The following is an 18,006-nucleotide window of genomic DNA, read 5'->3' on the forward strand; positions in this document are numbered from 1 at the left end:
CAATAACAAAACATTTCACAAGTTTCAAACTCAAATCGATCTCACAACTTCTATCAAACCCTAGCAGACCAAAAACAAAGAAAATCCCAAAACCCAATCACATTCAAAACCATAAATTAGTCTGATCAATTAGGTTTACACAAACAGAGAAATGAAAGAGAATCAAAGGAAAAGAAAACACCATAAATTTTATCGAGGTTTGCCCAAAACTTGGGTTACATCCTCGTTGAGCTGCTCCTTAGATGGTGAGCTATGATCTTCACTATAATGGTGGTGTTACAATGTTTCGGCAATGGATTCCAAGTCACAGAAGAATCAACAAGGTAATCCTCTTCTTTAAACTCTCCCAGTTTTGTATTTTTCTCTCACTTTCCTTCTTACAAAACCTCTCACTAACCCTCTCTTTTGTTTCTATGTCTCTCACTATCTAACTTGCTCATGAGAACTCCTGCACTGCTTCAAGAAGTTGGGTTGATTCAACAGGTGCTAGCATTAGGTATATATAGGGTAACTCTTCCTTCTTGCTTGTATCTGATGAGGCTATTTAATTCTGTTAAAATTTTGTTAGGGTCTGAGTTGTTTTCATTTTCATGTAACTATTTTTGTAAAAGAGAGCATGTGAGAAACTTTTCCTGTAATTGATTTTGTAAGCCTTCGGGCAAGAGAGTTTATATTGTAACTGTATTGATTGATAACAGTTTAAGTGGGGATTTACACAAAAATTTCCACCTGAATCTCCACTTAAGTTGTTATATATAGTTTGTGATCCATCTGAGGGTCTTAGCTCTATTCTGCTAGTTTCACCATCCTGTGTCAATCCCTAGTAAACTTACGTAGTGCTTAAATTTAGTCAGGGTTACCACTTTAGTTCCCATATCTGATTGGGTGTCTTCTGTAGGCACTTTGTCTATGAAAATGCGATCTTGTGTCACCTTATCTCTGATGAATTGGTATTTTATCTCTATGTGTTTAGTTCTGTCATATAACATAGGATTCTTGCATAGATGCACACAACTTTGGCTATCTGAATAGATAGTAGATATACCATTAAGTAGTTTAATTTCCTCCATTAGGCCTTTATCCAAATAGCTTCCTTTATTGCTTCAGTAGTTGCTATGTACTCTGATTCTATAGTTGATAGTGCCACAACAGGTTGTAGTTGAACTTTCAAGCTAACACAATTTCCTCCCATTAAGAACATATAGGCAGATGTAGACTTATGGCTGTCCCTATCCCCTGCATAGTTAGCATCACTGTATCCCTCTATTGTAGTACTTGCTTGTTGCTGTTTGTAGACTAATCCCACCTTTGTAGATCCAATTAGGTATCTGATTAACCACTTCATAGCAAACCAATGAATTTTTCCAGGATTAGACATATACTTACTAAGAATACTAATAGAATAGGCAAGGCTGGTCTTGTACAATCCATTAGGTACATTATAGAGCCCACTGGATTAGAATAGGGCACCTTACTCATTTCTTCCTCTTATGTCTTGGTCTTAGGACACTGGTACTTAGATAGGGTATACTGATTTGTGGTAGGTTGTGAGGCAGGTTTAGCTCCCATCATAGAAAACTTTTCTATTATCTTGTTAATGTAGTCCTCTTGAGTCATACATAGCCTTCCATTGCCTTTGTCCCTCCTTATAGTGATCCCTAGTATCTTATTAGCTGTACCTAGGTCCTTCATTTCGAATTCTATTTTAAGTAATCCTTTCATCACATCTATTATTAGGATTAGTTTTGATATGTTTTTATGGCGTGTTTTAAGAGGCAATTTTAATATTTTATTTGGTTTTGTGCGATATTATGCCGGTGTTTATTGTGTTTTCAGGATTAAGTGTGGTTATGAAGGAAATAGTTTGAAATTGGAGGAAAAGCGCTTAATTCTTGAAGAAACGGTGTTAAACGGGCTAAGGAATGGAAGCTAGGTGAAACCGGGGGTCAAATTGAAGATTTGGCGAAAAAATGGAATTAGAGCCGCAACTCTATGGTGTAGAGCCGCGGCCCTATGAGTTACAGAGAAGGAAAAACAAATCTGTCAGCATTAGAGCTGAGGCTCTATTAAAATCTGAATTAGAGCTGCGGCTCTATCAAGTAGAGCTGCGACGCTACATGAAGTCAGAGAGGAAATTCGGGTCGCGAAATGCACTAGAGCTGCGGCTCTATCAAATGGAGCCGCGGCGCCAGTCCGTACGGAAGCCGAAGTTAGGGCATTTTTCAAGGGCAATTTTGTCCTTTCGCACATAATTAATTAGGGATTATAAAAGCTTTCTTAATGACGTTTTAAGAAGAGATTAACCTAGGAGACGACTGAAGGCACATTGTGGAGGATTGCAAGCGGAATTGAAGAATTCATCACAATTTTCTTCTTTTCTACTTTGAATTTTTGTATTTTGAATGCTTTTAATTTCTTCTATGGTTATTATGGATTTGATCATGAACTAAACTATTTTTCTAGGGTGTTAATGGATTCTCCTGAATCTTTATTTTAAATTAATGCAAGTTTTATGATTTCAATTTTATCTTGTGATTTATTCAATTTGAATCTAATGCTTGTGAATGATTGATCACCATTGACATGAAATATATGATTTTGATTCGAAATCTGAGAAGTGAGAATTGAATATGCTATAATTGAATAAACATAGATTTCATATTAGGACGAGAGTACCTGTGTGGTCTGTGTAGTTTTATGGTTGTTAATCTTAATGCCTATCTTATGTTTATTTATCACAGAGATGTAGAAAATTTGCATAGGATTGAGACTTATATATCCTAGTACGAATATAAGTTATTATTGTTGACCTGTTATCACAAGAGAAGAATTGAATAGTAAGATTTGTGTTAATAAGAATTAAAGAGGATGGTTGATGAAATTGATTGCCCTAGTTTTTAATCCATTGAATTTTCTTAACATTATTTAATTTCAATTATTGAAGTTAATTTTAGATTTTTGTTTTACAATTTTAGTTAATTTTTGTGACTCAATTATCATTAGCCAAATAGAAATAGGAATTAAGTTTTGGTACTTAATATACAGTCCTCGTGGGAACGAATCTTACTTACTCTTTATTACTTGTTACGATTACGTGCACTTGCGTATCGAATTTATACAACATCTATCTGAGACCTTTCTTTGCTAATAATCAACATGTCATCTACATACAATAGTAAGTAGATAACCTCATTCACCTTAGTTCCTTTAAAATATAGGCACGTGTCATAGTAACTTCTAGTGAATCCTAGTTTCATCATAAAAGCATCAAATTTCTTGTTCCATTGTCTAGGGGACTATTTAAGTCCATACAAGGACTTAGTCAGTTTATAAATATATTATTCCTTTCTTTTGACCTCAAACCCCTTAGGCTGGTGCATGTAGATGTCTTCTTCCAAATATCCATGTAGAAAGGCTGTTGTTACATCCATCTGATGTATTTCCATGTTGAACTATGTAGCTACGGATAGAATAATTCTGATAGTCTTATATTTTACTACTGGTGAGAAAATTTCTGTAAAATCTATTCCTTCTTTCTGTGTGAAGCCTTCAGATACAAATCTAACCTTGTACCTTCTAGGTTCACCCTTGGTCCTTCCTTTTTTTAGTTTATACAACCACTTGCAAGCAATAATACTCTTTCCCTTAGGTTTAGGTACCAGTTTCCAAGTTTGGTTCTTTTGAAGAGATTTCATCTCTTCCTTCATGGCTTGTATCCAATTCTCTAAATTCTTTCCCTTTACTGCTTCTTCATAGCTCTGTGGTTCTTCAGTGTTAACTTCTAGGTTACTCATAAAGCATAAGCTAGATCTTCATTCCATATATTGAAGCTATATTTCAAATTTTGTTTAGGAACCCTCTTCTCTCTGTCTCGGGTTAGCTTGTAGTTTGTCAGATTTTCAGTTTGCTGGGGTTCTTCTAGTTGCTCAGTTCTTTGTACTTCCTCATTAATAGGTTCCACTTGAACTGGATTAGGTTCAGATTGGTGAATAGTGGGTTCCACCTAATTTATATCATGTTCTTATTGTTATATTATTTCATATAATATAATGTTAGATTAAATAATGTGACAAAATGTGATTTGTCACACCTTGTAACATACTATTGAGATTCACAAAATTAGACACATGTGTGTGCCCAAATGTGACATATTTTGGTGTAACAAAATCAGTTACAAATTTATAACTCTCAAATATTACCCAATAATGTATATATTATATGTTACACATTTGAGATTGGATTTCATAAAGCCATTATGAAATATGGCTGTTGGAGATATGATTTTAACCCCAATAATGTGTTTTGGGAGTTACAAAACCATTTGGGAGGGTTTGGAATCGTTTGGAAAAACAACACATTTTCAAGTGCTGAAAATGGGCTGTGGCCGCGGCCTGGGGGACAGAGAGCAGTGGCCGTGGCCACTGATGTCCCTGGCCGCGACCACAGGTGCATTTCAGGCCAAATTTTTCAGTTTTTTCCAAATGTATTTGTAGAGTCCAAGAACTTTACTTAGCTAAGTAGATAGTAGTATAATAGTAATAGTAGCATTATCTTTATGACTGTGGATTTTTGGTTCAGACCGGGATTTATTTGGACACTCGTAGTAGTACTTGTAGATTTTCTAAGTTTAACCTATAGTTTAAGAATATTAATTTTAACCTAAGGTTTGATTAATATGACTGATATTGAGGATAATATTTAGTATACTATAAGGTTTAAATAAGAACCAATAGGATTATAGCACATGTTATGTATGGGTTATTAATGATTAAGTATTTTGAGGATTAAATTTATTAAGGGTAAAGTTTGAATGCTCTAAGGTCAGTCAGCAGCTTTGAAAACGTTTGAGGGCTTAGTCAAGGCTGTTTATTCAATTCAAATTAAGCTAAAAATGTGTAATTTCGTGTTTAAATAATCAGCGTATGCCGATATATCGCAGCTATAGGGGGCGATATATCGCAGCACGAAGATACGAAAAACCCGAAACGATGCACGATTGCCTCGGGCATACTGGCCCAGGCGATATATCGCCTACAGGGGGCGATATATCGCCCCTCTCAGCATAATTTGAAAGTTTTTGAAATCGTTTTCTATTCAAACCTTCAACCTCTTGATAAGTCCAGCACCTTTCTGAACGAGTCTTCAGCCTCTGCTGAACGATAATTCAAATTATTTTCACTTAAAAAGCCATTATTTTTATTCAAGTTAAATGAGATCTTTTCATTCCTAAACTCTATAAATAGGACCTAGTACCCAGCCATTTATTCATCTATTACTCTAAGTTCAGAGGCTGCAAGTTGCTAGGTGAGTGTGAGAGTATAAACACTTGGGTTGGGAATCATAAGCTTGATCATCATAAGCTTATCAAACACTTGGGAAGTAAGATTTTATAGCATTTCAGTTCAAGGTTTAGATTGGTCTTACAAGTCTTCAAGGTATTTCCACACTCTAGTTCATTGGTATTATTTTATTTAAGTTCTCATAGTCTTCTACTCAGCCTTCCAACCTTATTCTTTATTTTGGTTAGGAAATCTAAGAACTTGCACATAAGTTTTTGGTAAGTGTATTCTCAATGGTATAGTCCTCCCATTCCTTTCATTTCTTTTCTTCAAAGTACTCACTCTGTTACAAATGGTTTTTAGGAGTGTTCCAAAGTCCCAACTCTGTCCTCATATCCCGGTAATTTTGGTAAGGAAAATAGGATAGAATTTATATGTTATATGTTTTTATATGTTATCTTATGATTTTTATGTTGTGAAATATGTTATGTTAAGTATGTTTGTAGGCTTGGGCATATGACCCATATGACTAACAAGCCCCAAATAGATTATGGGCATATGACTTGCTTAGCTAGCAAGACCCCACTAATCTAATGGGCATATGACTTGCTTAGTCTATGGGACCCCAAGTAATAATGACCATTATAGTATGTATGTGATATAAGTGTTATGTTATGTTATGTTTTATGTTTTTTATGAAATTTATGTATATGGACTATGTGTTAGATTTTCCTTGCTGGGCATTAGGCTCACTCCTTTTTTGTTTATATGTGCAGGAAAATAGTCTTAGTGGCGGGAAAGGTTCTTGGAAGCTTGGAGAATGTGTATTGAGGCGGAATGGATTCAAGAGCCGAGCGTTCGATTCGAGGATGTAGTTTTGTTTCCTATGGTTTTTACATGTATTTTCCGCATTTTATTATGTAAATCTCTTTTTAATTATGTCATGATTTGGTTTTAAAACAATGGGATCCCATATCCTACTTAATATTTTATGTAAGGTACATCTTTATTTTTTTTTCAAGTTTCTTAATAAAGTTATGGTCTTTTCACTTGTAAGTTTTATTAAGGATTAGTATTTATGTATAGTTTTCGTTAATGGTCCAAAAGTCTAGAGTAGTTGGGCCGTTACAGTGTTGAACGGTTCTAAAAACCCAAATAACTCCCAAATCTCAATTTTAATTCCATATTAATCCAATTAAACATTGGTAACAGCCATGGGGGTTGGTGGAATTTGAAATCCAAAGGGTATCTCAAACTCTATAAATAAGAGCCTAATGCTCACTTGTAAGACACACCATTTTTCATCCACAAATCACTTGGCTGAAAAATTCACCTCGAGGCTTGATTATTCCAGAGAGCTATTTCCTTGAGAGATCCCTTAGTGCTTAGAGAATAGGGGGAAATAAAATTTTGGACAAAGGTTTTGAACGTTGTTCAAGTTGGTGATTCCCACTACTCTACACTTTGGTTGAGTGTGAGTTTGTGTTTTCCATTGATTTTTCATTCAGTTGTTCTTCTTGTATTATTATTGTATTGAGTTTGTAATCCTCTTCTTCTATTTCTATTTACATATTTATTGGTATCTCTTGTTTTAGAGTTTTAGTTCTAATAATTCTCTTTTTTCTCTCTTCTCTACATTTACTTGTATTGTTGGTCATTGAGTTGTAAACCTATTTATCTATCATCTAGTCCATCGTATTCTTTGCATAGAGTTGTATTTTTGGTTTTTCCAGTTTTCTATTGAGCAATAAAATATATTCTCTAACAATCAAAAGCTTACTCCTTTTTGTTTCAATGGAAGGAGAGACCATAAAGATCATGAACCAAGACTTAGTAAGGTTGGATAGGTTTGATGGATCCAATTTCACTAGGTGGCAAGACAAGGTGAAATTACTTTTGACAACACTCAAGAAAGCCTACATCCTTGAGTCATCCTTGGCACCTCTAGCCGAGCCATCCGATAAAGACACTCCTGAAGAGGTGGAGAAAAGAAGGAAGAGAGAATAGGACAACCTTCTTTGTAGGGGTCATATCCTTAATGCCCTATCCGATAGGCTATATGATCTCTATACCAATACCAAATCCGCGAAGGAGATTTGGGTTGCCTTGGAGAGTAAGTACAAGGCTGAGGAAGAAGGTACAAGAAAATTCTTAATTTCTCAATATTTTGAATTTTCTTTCATTGATGGGAAAACTCTTTTACCTCAAATTCATGAGTTACAAGTGATTGTGAACAAGTTGAAAGTTCTCAAGATTGAGCTTCCTGAGGCCTTCCAAGTTGGTGCAATAGTGGAAAAATTACCACCAACTTGGATGAGCTATAGGAAAAGAATCCTCCATAAGAATGAGGATTACACTTTGGAAGAGATCCAAAAACACATTAGAATTGAAGAGGAATCGAGAATAAGAGACAAGGGTGTGAAGGAGTCTAAAGATGAGACTTCCAAGGCCAATGCGGTTTCACACAAGCATCCAAATGGCAACAACAACAACAAAAGGGGTAGTGGGAACCCTTTAGGTCCAAAGAAAAATCATGGACAATTCAAAGACGTGAGAGGTCATTGTTTTGTTTGTGGAAAACTTGGGCACTATGCTAGAGTGTGTGGGTACCGAAAGGACCCACATGAGAATGAGGTAAATGCTATAGAAAAGGAAGAAGAGATCCTAGCATAATTACCATGTTTATGTGCTTATTGGGAAAATTGTTATTTTGTAATAAAGCTTGTACTCTTGAAAGCTATCAATAAAATTAAAGTATTATTCTATGATGATCCTTTATTTTGCTATGAGACATTTGTGTGAGACATTAACAAAGTTTCAAAATGAACTTGTTAAAATAATAGGTAAGTGTGTAGACCTATTATTTCATAATGTGATTATTTGTTTGAGAAATTCTCACATTACACTTGTGTTCACATTTTATTTTGTGAAATATATAAAAGAAAGCAACAAAGTGAAAGTTACTTTCAAATAAGTGTGCCTTGCTTTAGCAAGTAAATGAATCAAGATAAACATTGAGGTTTTTTATCTTGATCTATTGAGTGTTTATCATGAAGCTTAAGGACTCATGATGAACTTTGAGAATCATAGGTCTAGATTTATCTTGGAGGATAAATGACTTATTAGAAATAAAGAGATTTATATTTTAAAGTGGTATTTTATTATCAATATGTGAGAAATGTGGGGGTGATGCTCCAAAGTAAATCAATTTATTTTTTTGTTAATCAATTGATTAATTTGGTCATCCTATCAAATAGGTGATTTGGAATTCCACATTCGCTATATGTGTATAGAATGGATAAATCTAGACATGCTTGGTGTCTAAAGTTACTGTTTGTAATATTTTGATTCAAGAAGGAATCAATTTAAAACATAAATGAGAATTTTAGAAACAAAGAGGTTTCTAGAATTAATATTCAAATGTTTATCTTGGATATTAAACTATAAAATAGTGGGGGTGTTGACTATGGTCAAAATCACTATTTTAAAGAGGTAACTATTTTAATCAAACTATAGCTAGCAACAAAGTTTGAATAAAATAATGAGAGTGTCTAAGTATGCATACATGAGAAAAGAAATGATTCAAATGGAATCATTTCTACATTTCAAGGGGTGGGACTTAGACTCTCTAAAGAGATTCACGGTTGATGGTAACCTATCTTAATACTAGTCACCAAACTAGTATTAGGTTCAATAGGTAATAACAAATCAATCAAGTGAATAGATAGTAGTACTCAAATTTTGTCCCATCTGAGATAAGAGTACTAGTGTGTTACCAAAATGAGGGTTAAAATCGAAAGGTTTTTTAATAGAACTCAGTCTTGAAAAGACAAGTATTTTAGGGTAACAAAATACTATAAGAGTTCTACCTATATAGACATAGGGGTGGTGCCGCCCCTCATGAGAATCGAGAGTCATTCTCAAGAAAAGTCAATGAATGGAATGTGTATATCGCAATTAATGGTGCAAAAGCGAGACAATGAGGTCTCAAGTGAACACAGCAAAGGTGTGTGTGTTATCACTGGTTTGTTATCAAGGGATAGTGGTTCAATGCTTCGGCAACCAAAATTTCAACAAACTTTGTGATAATTACGCTAAGGTAAAATTCAAGTCGAAAGACATTTTACTTTATGCACCAATGCAAAGGTTTCTATAGAGAGTGATTATTTAATCAAGTGGGGGAATATTATATTTTAATATAATGTTTGATTGATTAAATAAGTGTTACAAAAAGTGATTATTTAATATAGTGGGGGAATGTTATATGATTTCATATAATATAATGTTAAATTAAATAATGTGACAAAATGTGATTTGTCACACCTTGTAACATACTATTGAGAGTCACAAAATTAGACACATGTGTGTGCCCAAATGTGACATATTTTGGAGTTACAAAATTAGTTACAAATTTGTAACTCCCAAATATTACCCTATAATGTGTATATTATATGTTACACATTTGAGATTGGATTTCATAAAGCCATTATGAAATATGGCTGTTGGAGATATGATTTAAACCTCAATAATGTGTTTTGGGAGTTACAAAATAATTTGGGAGGGTTTGGAATCGTTTGGAAAAACAACACATTTTTAAGTGCTGAAAATGGGCTGTGGCCGCGGCCTGGGGGACAGAGAGCAGTGGTCGCGGCCACAGGTGCATTTCAGGCCAAATTTTCATTTTTTTTCCAAATGTGTTGAACGGTTCTAAAAACCCAAATAACTCCCAAATCTCAATTTTAATTCCATATTAATCTAATTAAACATTGGTAACAGCCATGGGGGTTGGTGGAATTTGAAATCCAAAGGGTATCTCAAACTCTATAAATAGGAGTCTAATGCTCACTTGTAAGACACACCATTTTTCATCCACAAAGTACTTGGCTGAAAAATTCACCTTGAGGCTTGATTATTCCAGAGAGCTATTTCCTTGAGAGATCCCTTAGTGCTTAGAGAATAGGGGGAAATAAACTTTTGGACAAAGGTTTTGAACCTTGTTTAAGTTGGTGATCCCCACTACTCTACACTTTGGTTGAGTGTGAGTTTGTGTTTTCCATTGATTTTTCATTCAGTTGTTCTTCTTGTATTATTATTGTATTGAGTTTGTAATCCTCTTCTTCTATTTCTATTTACATATTTATTGGTATTTCTTGTTTTAGAGTTTTAGTTCTAATAATTCTCTTCTTTCTCTCTTCTCTACATTTACTTGTATTGTTGGTCATTGAGTTGTAAACCTATTTATCTATCATCTAGTCCATCGTATTCTTTGCATAGAGTTGTATTTTTGGTTTTTCCACTTTTTCATTGAGCAATAAAATATATTCTCTAACACTTGTTCCTTTGTTTCACTACTACAAAATTGACATGGGACGATGGTTTTAAACCGTCGTATGGACTCTCATACGTCGGTTCTAGTACTGTCGTCCCATGCAATGTCATGCCATGTAATGCATGAAACGACGGTTTAAATAAAAGCATCATCTCCTACCGTACATGAGACGATGGTTCCTATACAAACGTTGTCTCTTGTGGTACATGAGACAACAGTTTCTGTGCAAGCATCATCCACTGCAGTAAATGAGACGACAGTTCCTACTCAAGCGTCATCTTTCTGCAGTACATGAGATGACAATTTATGTGCAAGCATCGTCCCCTGTAATACATAAGACAACAATTTTGTGGAGACCGTCGTCCCATGTAGAATATGGGAATTTTTTCATTTCTTTATTTTCAACTACTATATTCATTCATAATTTCTTGTGTAATTACAACATGGTTCAGACAGAATCAATAGGCAAACAAAATAATCAATAGAACTCAGTATGTTCCAAATTTAAAAATTACAAGAACAAAATATACACTTGTAATAACTATGTAAGGGATAACTAAAAACTACAATTAGTATATTTTTTAATTATGATTTCAAAAGTTACTCTAGCTATGACTCTTCCGCTCAAGAAGCCTAGCTGCCCATTGAATTCTTCCAAAAGGTTACGCATTTTTAAAGCTTCTTCCAAGTAATTGTCCTACAGAAATTTGGAAGCTTTCAGCCTCAAACTTGGCCTTAATTCAAAAGACAACATAAGATAACTTCAAATTCTAATGGTTACCTGATTCATGTCAATCGTGTGGAGAACTTCTCCTCTCATGATAATTATAACATGGTTTTGGTTTTCTGGCTTTCCTTCTCCTATCTTGGCTGAACCTGGTAATTTTATCCGATATATTTCCTTTAAACCGGTACCAAAACAATCAGTTGTATATCATAAGGCATAGAAGCACAATTATTGTTCTCAATATTTACCTGATCAAGATTATCAAGATTATCAACAGCTTTCACCAAAACTGAATAATAAACTTTATGTACTTTTCCTCCTTCATTCTCTTCAACTTCATCAATATATGCCACCCTAAGAGAAGGATTACTGTACAAAGGAAAAAAAAATTAAATTCTTGAATGAAATGAAGAAATGACATGTAACATTAATTAACAAACGGAGAATATACTTGACCATCAAGTTCAGGATGTCTGTTGCATGACGATCTCCACTTCGCTTCTGGTTGCCATAGTTTTGACAGGTAGCGATATATGTGAATTTCATGTCAGCAACTGCTTCTAATTGTGCATAAAGAGATCTTTGGCTTTTTTTATCTTCCTCTGAAGGAACTGTTATGGCTTTGTAGCCTCCAAGTATCTCTGTTCACAGCAAGAAATTACAAACATAAAGAAAATATAACTACTTACACTACCTCATATGGACAGAGATCAGGAAAAACATTGATTGTGTTCATAGGCAAACACCACTAGCATATAATAAACATGCACAATTAAAGTGTACTAAGAACTAAGAGCTTGATAGACATTGATTCCTAAAACCCAAAAAAAGAGGACTAGGAAGTAAGAGTTTGTTAGATTGAGTCTAAACTTCTAAAGCTTTAATAACTTTTGCATGATTTTTTAGCACAATCCTGTTTTTTCAAGTGAAATAAAATTGACTACAACACAGAAAGATACACTATAAATTTTATGAAGCAACTGAGATCTTGTTTTCAGAAGACAGAATAGTTGATGATTTCTGTAAAAGCTACAATCCCAAAAAGGCCTTAATATATGAAGGCACTAGAATTTGCAACAAGATCTTTAGAAGTCTCTTGGTTAAAGATTTGGGTGAAAATACTCTTACCACTTTCATTGGCCATGTCAAGGAAAGCCTGAAGCTTCAAAGCTCATCTGTAGTACATCATTCCTCGAACTGAAACACAAAAAATAGTCAGTATAACAAGCTGATTAATACTATGAAACATGAGAAAGGAATGCATCCAATACTTGTTCTGCAGAGAGTTTGTCCTCTTAGGGAGACCCAGTGACGAAGCTGTAAAATGTTTTCCTCAGTTCCCCATATCTCGCTAGTTTTTTTACAATTAATTCGCTCCATGAAGTTATTCCACTCATCTGCAAGTTGCAAAATGATTAAATACCGAATTCAGAATGTGGTCATTAAATCAAATAGAAAATTTACTGTGAAACAAAGTTAAAAGACAGAATCACACACCTGGGAAAATTTTCTGCAAGTAATATAAGATTGATACACCATCTTCATTTTCCAACTCAAGGTCAGTTTTAGAGTAAACTGTCTCCTCACTGTAGTATGGAGTCATGACACTGCCAGTAGCAGGAAATTAAGATACAAATCATGCAGTCAATATTTCATTTTATGAGCCTAAGCTATGCTGGCTGCAAGAATATAATATATTGCAGATAAAATATTTCCTGCACATACAAGGATAGAAACATACACTAAACTCCTAGCCAATTTGTTCCATGAATATAACCCCCAGGAAAAAGTAAGTGAAATAATATATGCTTTTAAATATTCAACGTTAAAAAAAAGAAAAGAAATAATGCAAGTAGAAGCTACATGCCACTTTCTGGGTTTTGAAAGGTACTGGTAGATCATATGCTGAGGCCTTAAAAGACCTTGCTATTCTAATTACAAGTACCCTGACTAGTTTCAAGAAGGTTCAGGCGTATGGAATTAATATGTTCCATGTTTATGAGTTAAGAACTTTTACCGAACCTGAAAGAAAGCATTTTCCGGACTTTGGGGGCACGTGGCATATCCATGAACAGTGAATTTGTGAAAAATGAGATTCTTCTACATGCTTTGAGGTTATTTGGTACATCAGTAGCAGATTCCTTCACTGTCAACAAGAGGTATAGGCGTCTTATCTAGAATGATGGCAAGCAATAAGCATGTTTCAGTTAAATAGTTACAACAGATTGCAGTTAAAATGCATCTGAGTCTAAATTTTTATACCTGTTCTTCCCACTGAGCTGTGACAACTGGGGGGAATGCTATGGCAGGTCTTGTATCAGTACCTGCAAAAAGTTGTCTCCTAGTATCCTTGCTGCTATGACCAACTTCAAGCAATTCCCTGAAAGGTATAACATGAAAAAAGTTAATGAATTACAATTCAACTTTTAAAACTCACAACAATTGCTTCAGATAGAATGGCATAATATTAAACCTACCTGAGCTCATTCACCATCATGTCACGGGAGACAACTTCCAACATATCTTGCAGCAACAACACCACTGTATCTTTATTGGATGGTTCAGCGTCTTTCTTCAACAAAGAAGTTGTAATAATAAAGTTTATTGAATTTTCAAGCTAAGCATGTACTGTGTATATAATTACATATATGTTCTCTTCTAATAATTTACCAAGATCTCTACAAGCTCCACAAATTTCTTGCAAAGAGTAGGTAAAGGACCCATTCTGAAGTTTGCAAGAAGCTGATTTTTTGAGATGCTACTTTCAACTTCTTTAATAATGATGCTAATTATCCTGCAAACCATAAAATCATATTAGAATGTATAGGAACATTTTATATAGGATGAGACTATAATAATTATTGATATCCACGCTCAATAATATATAAAACACTTTTTTGTAATTTCTACAGGTTACATTATGGTACATGTTATTTGGTTCAAGCATAAATGACTTGGCATAAATGAAATCAATCTGTGGTGTTAAAAGGAAAAAAAAAAGAAAAATCGTTGAAATTTAGCTCATACATGAAAAACTAGAAACAGTATAGCCAAAAATGCAAAGATCAAAATCAAGTGTTCCCAGCTATAAGAGTAATGGAAAAATTAATTTTTTTTTTTAAAAAAACAATGTAATTACCCAGTACCTTTTCCAGTTTTTAAATTTTGTTTTGAAATCTTGATATGTAAGAGAAAATTTTAAGTGTGACAAAGAAGTTTCAGAAACCGTAAGAACTGTAACTCATTTACATTATAGACTACAAAACTAGACATTAGTTTTATTCTGACTCTTCGATTTCTAGAAACTGAAACAAACAGAATTATATATTCTACTTGTAGAGAAACCAATTGCTACCAATATAACCTTTTTTCATTATCTCCAACCACAAGAATGCTCAAGACATGCTTGAAAAATTCATAACAGTCAATCACTGCACATTTCATGTATTCATCAGCACATATACGCTTCCAGAGATCAGAGTCCCTAGATTTAAATTGAGCTGCCATGTCCAATGCTATTGGTATCTGCAGAGGTAAAAAGAAAAGGTCAAATAAGGCCACGGTAACATATGTAAGATCTCAAAATGTTTATACTTACCTTGCTAGCAAGCAAAAAAGGTGGCCACTGAATAATCTTCAGCCCTGGATCTGATGAATAAGGAACTAGCAACAAATCCATTTCCCTGAAGTAAAGGAACCAAGTATATCTTTAATAAAAAGATGAACACAAGTTAGTTAAAAAATGACTGAATTTTAGGCCTTTCCTGTCACTAATGAGATCTTCCTCTCGGAAGCTACATATAACTTCATTCCACAATTGTGCAAATTTTGCAGCTTCGCTTCTCCTGCTTGCTGTAATCTGCAGGGTGAAGTGCAAACAAAGATATATTGAAGGAATCTATACCATTGCTAATGCCATGAAACAGTACAATTTTTTTTAAAAGCAACCTCAGCAAAACGCTTGGCAAAAGAAAATTCTCTTTTTTGCGACCTATCTGAAGGCACCAGATATGTGTTGAATGCATCAGGTAAGGACTGGAACCTTGATCTAAGCATCCCCAATGTTCGTATCTGTAAGAAAGTGGGCATGCTTTAATCAGTGACAACTGTTACTATAAGAATGAGTAGATAAGAAAGTATTGATTTCATTCATTACCAGGCTATCCCAAGAAGTGAACAGGAAACATAACATACAACTTGCATTAAATTAAATTGATGTACGAAAAATAATAATCAAATCGATTACCTCTCCTAGACGATCAAAGGCCCCAATGACACCACCATATAAAGTTGAATAAACTGAATACCAAATTTGTGTATCCATAAAATAAACCTGCATATGATGGGGGACAGTATGAGGTGTCTCATCAATGCCAGCAAGAAGTTTCATTTATACAAGAGCACATTAATGAACCATTATGTCAAACTTAAGGAAAGATGTAGTAAAAGGACCATGATAACTGATGCCCAAAGTGACACGACCGCTCCATAGTTGTTTTGAGCTGCATTGGAAAGAGAGTATTAGCATAGAAAACAAGTTAATTAAGTGAATGCTCATGTCACAAGAAGAAGCAACAAGTAATACCCTTGGGGAAGAACTCATGCCATTCATATTCAACTCTGTGAATACTCAAAAATCACGATTTAAGAGTTTGCGCAAAGGCACTACAGATATTTACAAGAGGTGTTAAAAAAGGCATGAGATATACATGAGCCAAATTATACTTGAGTTGAGACCTACTGAGTTAGTCACTTATTTAGACATCTATAGAAGTCTGATCAGAAAAAGTAAGGTACATGATGTACGACTAGGGAAAAAAACATTTTAATTCTTGCTTGATGATCCACCTTGTCATGATTTCAAAAATAATTACTAGAGGAATATTATGCATATGCTGGTAAATAATGAAAATGCATTATTTCAATTTCAATATTAGTTACAGTCTTGCAGAATATGAAGCATATGATGTCTTCAATAATGCAAACAAAAGTCTTAGTTACAATCAAGAATTTATACAAGTAATAAGAGACACCAAGGAGTTGAGCTTCAAGACTAGTCAAGCTAGACAAGTATATTTATATGTAACAAGTAATCATAAGTTAGAATGTTCTTGATGGGCATGAATTTGTTGTATGCATTTGCTAACAAATGGCAATCAATGCCTAGTTTCAACAAATATACAACACAAAAATGCAACTGAAATGTATATTTTCTTTTCCTCCATAATAGTAATTAATATAAACTTGACAAGTCATAATTCAACAAAGTAAATAAGTGGTAGCTCAGCTTTGATTCAAACAACTACTTGAGCAAAGTTGTTATCTGGTTTGCTTAATCTTGAAAAGATACATGACTAAAGTAGAGATATTTTTAATATGATTCTTTCCTCTTCCACAAGCCAATTTTATCTGCAGTTACCAAATTTCAATTCCTTCCAAATAAAAATATAGAACTAAGTTTTGATGTCTCTGCCTAAAAATGTAAAGTTTTAAAATAACACTTCAATATTGAGAAGAAAACAAAATAGGAGCACATGTATTTAAATTCCCTTTTCAATATAAATGCTTCATTAATATTAAATGTGCAGCGCTAACTAGATCAAATCCCATATCACATACATGAAAGAATGACTACAAGATAAAAAAAATTAGTACAATGATAATGAAAAAATCAATTGTACGTGTAAAACTAGTATCATTTTGTTTCTATTAACCTGGTTATAGCTATACAAGTCATCAGTATATGAAAATATAAGATTGCACACTACAATCCATTTCACTAAGGCATTTTAACAAACAATTTATGTGCAACAGACAAAACACAGAAAAAGAATATTATGAGCATCAAGATAACTACTCAAACACATTATGAAAGGGAATGCTACAAAAGGAGAAGAGCATAGAAGATTAAATATAGCAAATATACCTCCCATAATTGAGCATGTGCACCCATTACACCACCAATAAGGGTTGACGAGAGAGCATACCGTGTATGTATATCCATGGAATAGATCTGAAATCAATGAATATAACAAATAGATATGCCCTCTAAGCATAAGCCAATGCTTCTATATATACTTTACACCAAATAATATACACATCAAAGCTCATAAAAGGAGGCAATTCTCTCAGAAGTGCCCTGGTTTTGAAGAAGAAGCTATTAGGAGCGAAGAGGCCAGCACAGGTGAAGTCATTCAGATATCCCTTATTTCACAAATTATTGAGAAGGATTCAAAATGTATACATATAGAAATATAGATAGAGAATGAGAAAAAAAATAGAGCTACTACGCAGAGAAAGAAGAGAATACCCAAATGGCTAGTAAGCATAAATTTGTCTAAAATAATAAGCCAAAACCAAATATCTCACATTCTTTCTCAAGCTGAATATATATATATCAAAATAAATAGGGTCCTAGATTTGTAGCTTTAAAAAGAGTTAATATATGCAATTCTGGCTCCACAAGATTCAGTGACAGTAATATATACTAAAGAAGAAAAGGAAACAAAAGAAAGAACTTATAAGAAGAAGAAGAAAGTCGTTCTTGACATTGGTGAGCACCTCCAGCGACATTTCAGTCCAATTTCCATAGGGGTTTTGCTTATCTTGAGCTCACAAACCCAACCATTCCCTTGAATTCTTGTTTCGAAGACGGTGGAGGCCAGAAAAAT

The 18,006-nt window shown here is 34.0% G+C and overlaps 2 long non-coding RNA genes and 1 pseudogene across 2 annotated transcripts; all 3 read right to left on the minus strand.

The window, feature by feature from the left end:
• Positions 1-3,790: 3,790 nt before the first annotated feature.
• On the minus strand, positions 3,791-13,798 carry LOC133832561 (callose synthase 5-like; annotated as a pseudogene).
• Positions 13,799-13,818: 20 nt separating this feature from the next.
• On the minus strand, positions 13,819-15,014 carry LOC133829190 (uncharacterized). Its single transcript, XR_009891607.1, has 3 exons — positions 14,934-15,014; positions 14,006-14,129; positions 13,819-13,907 (listed from the first exon to the last, which is right to left on the minus strand). It is a non-coding gene; the product is annotated as an uncharacterized LOC133829190 (long non-coding RNA).
• An 83-nt stretch (positions 15,015-15,097) lies between these two features.
• On the minus strand, positions 15,098-15,895 carry LOC133829191 (uncharacterized). Its single transcript, XR_009891608.1, has 3 exons — positions 15,582-15,895; positions 15,327-15,406; positions 15,098-15,194 (listed from the first exon to the last, which is right to left on the minus strand). It is a non-coding gene; the product is annotated as an uncharacterized LOC133829191 (long non-coding RNA).
• Between the last annotated feature and the right edge of the window lie 2,111 nt (positions 15,896-18,006).

The sequence above is a fragment of the Humulus lupulus genome, chromosome 4, assembly GCF_963169125.1.
Source record: "Humulus lupulus chromosome 4, drHumLupu1.1, whole genome shotgun sequence".
Taxonomy (NCBI): domain Eukaryota; kingdom Viridiplantae; phylum Streptophyta; class Magnoliopsida; order Rosales; family Cannabaceae; genus Humulus; species Humulus lupulus.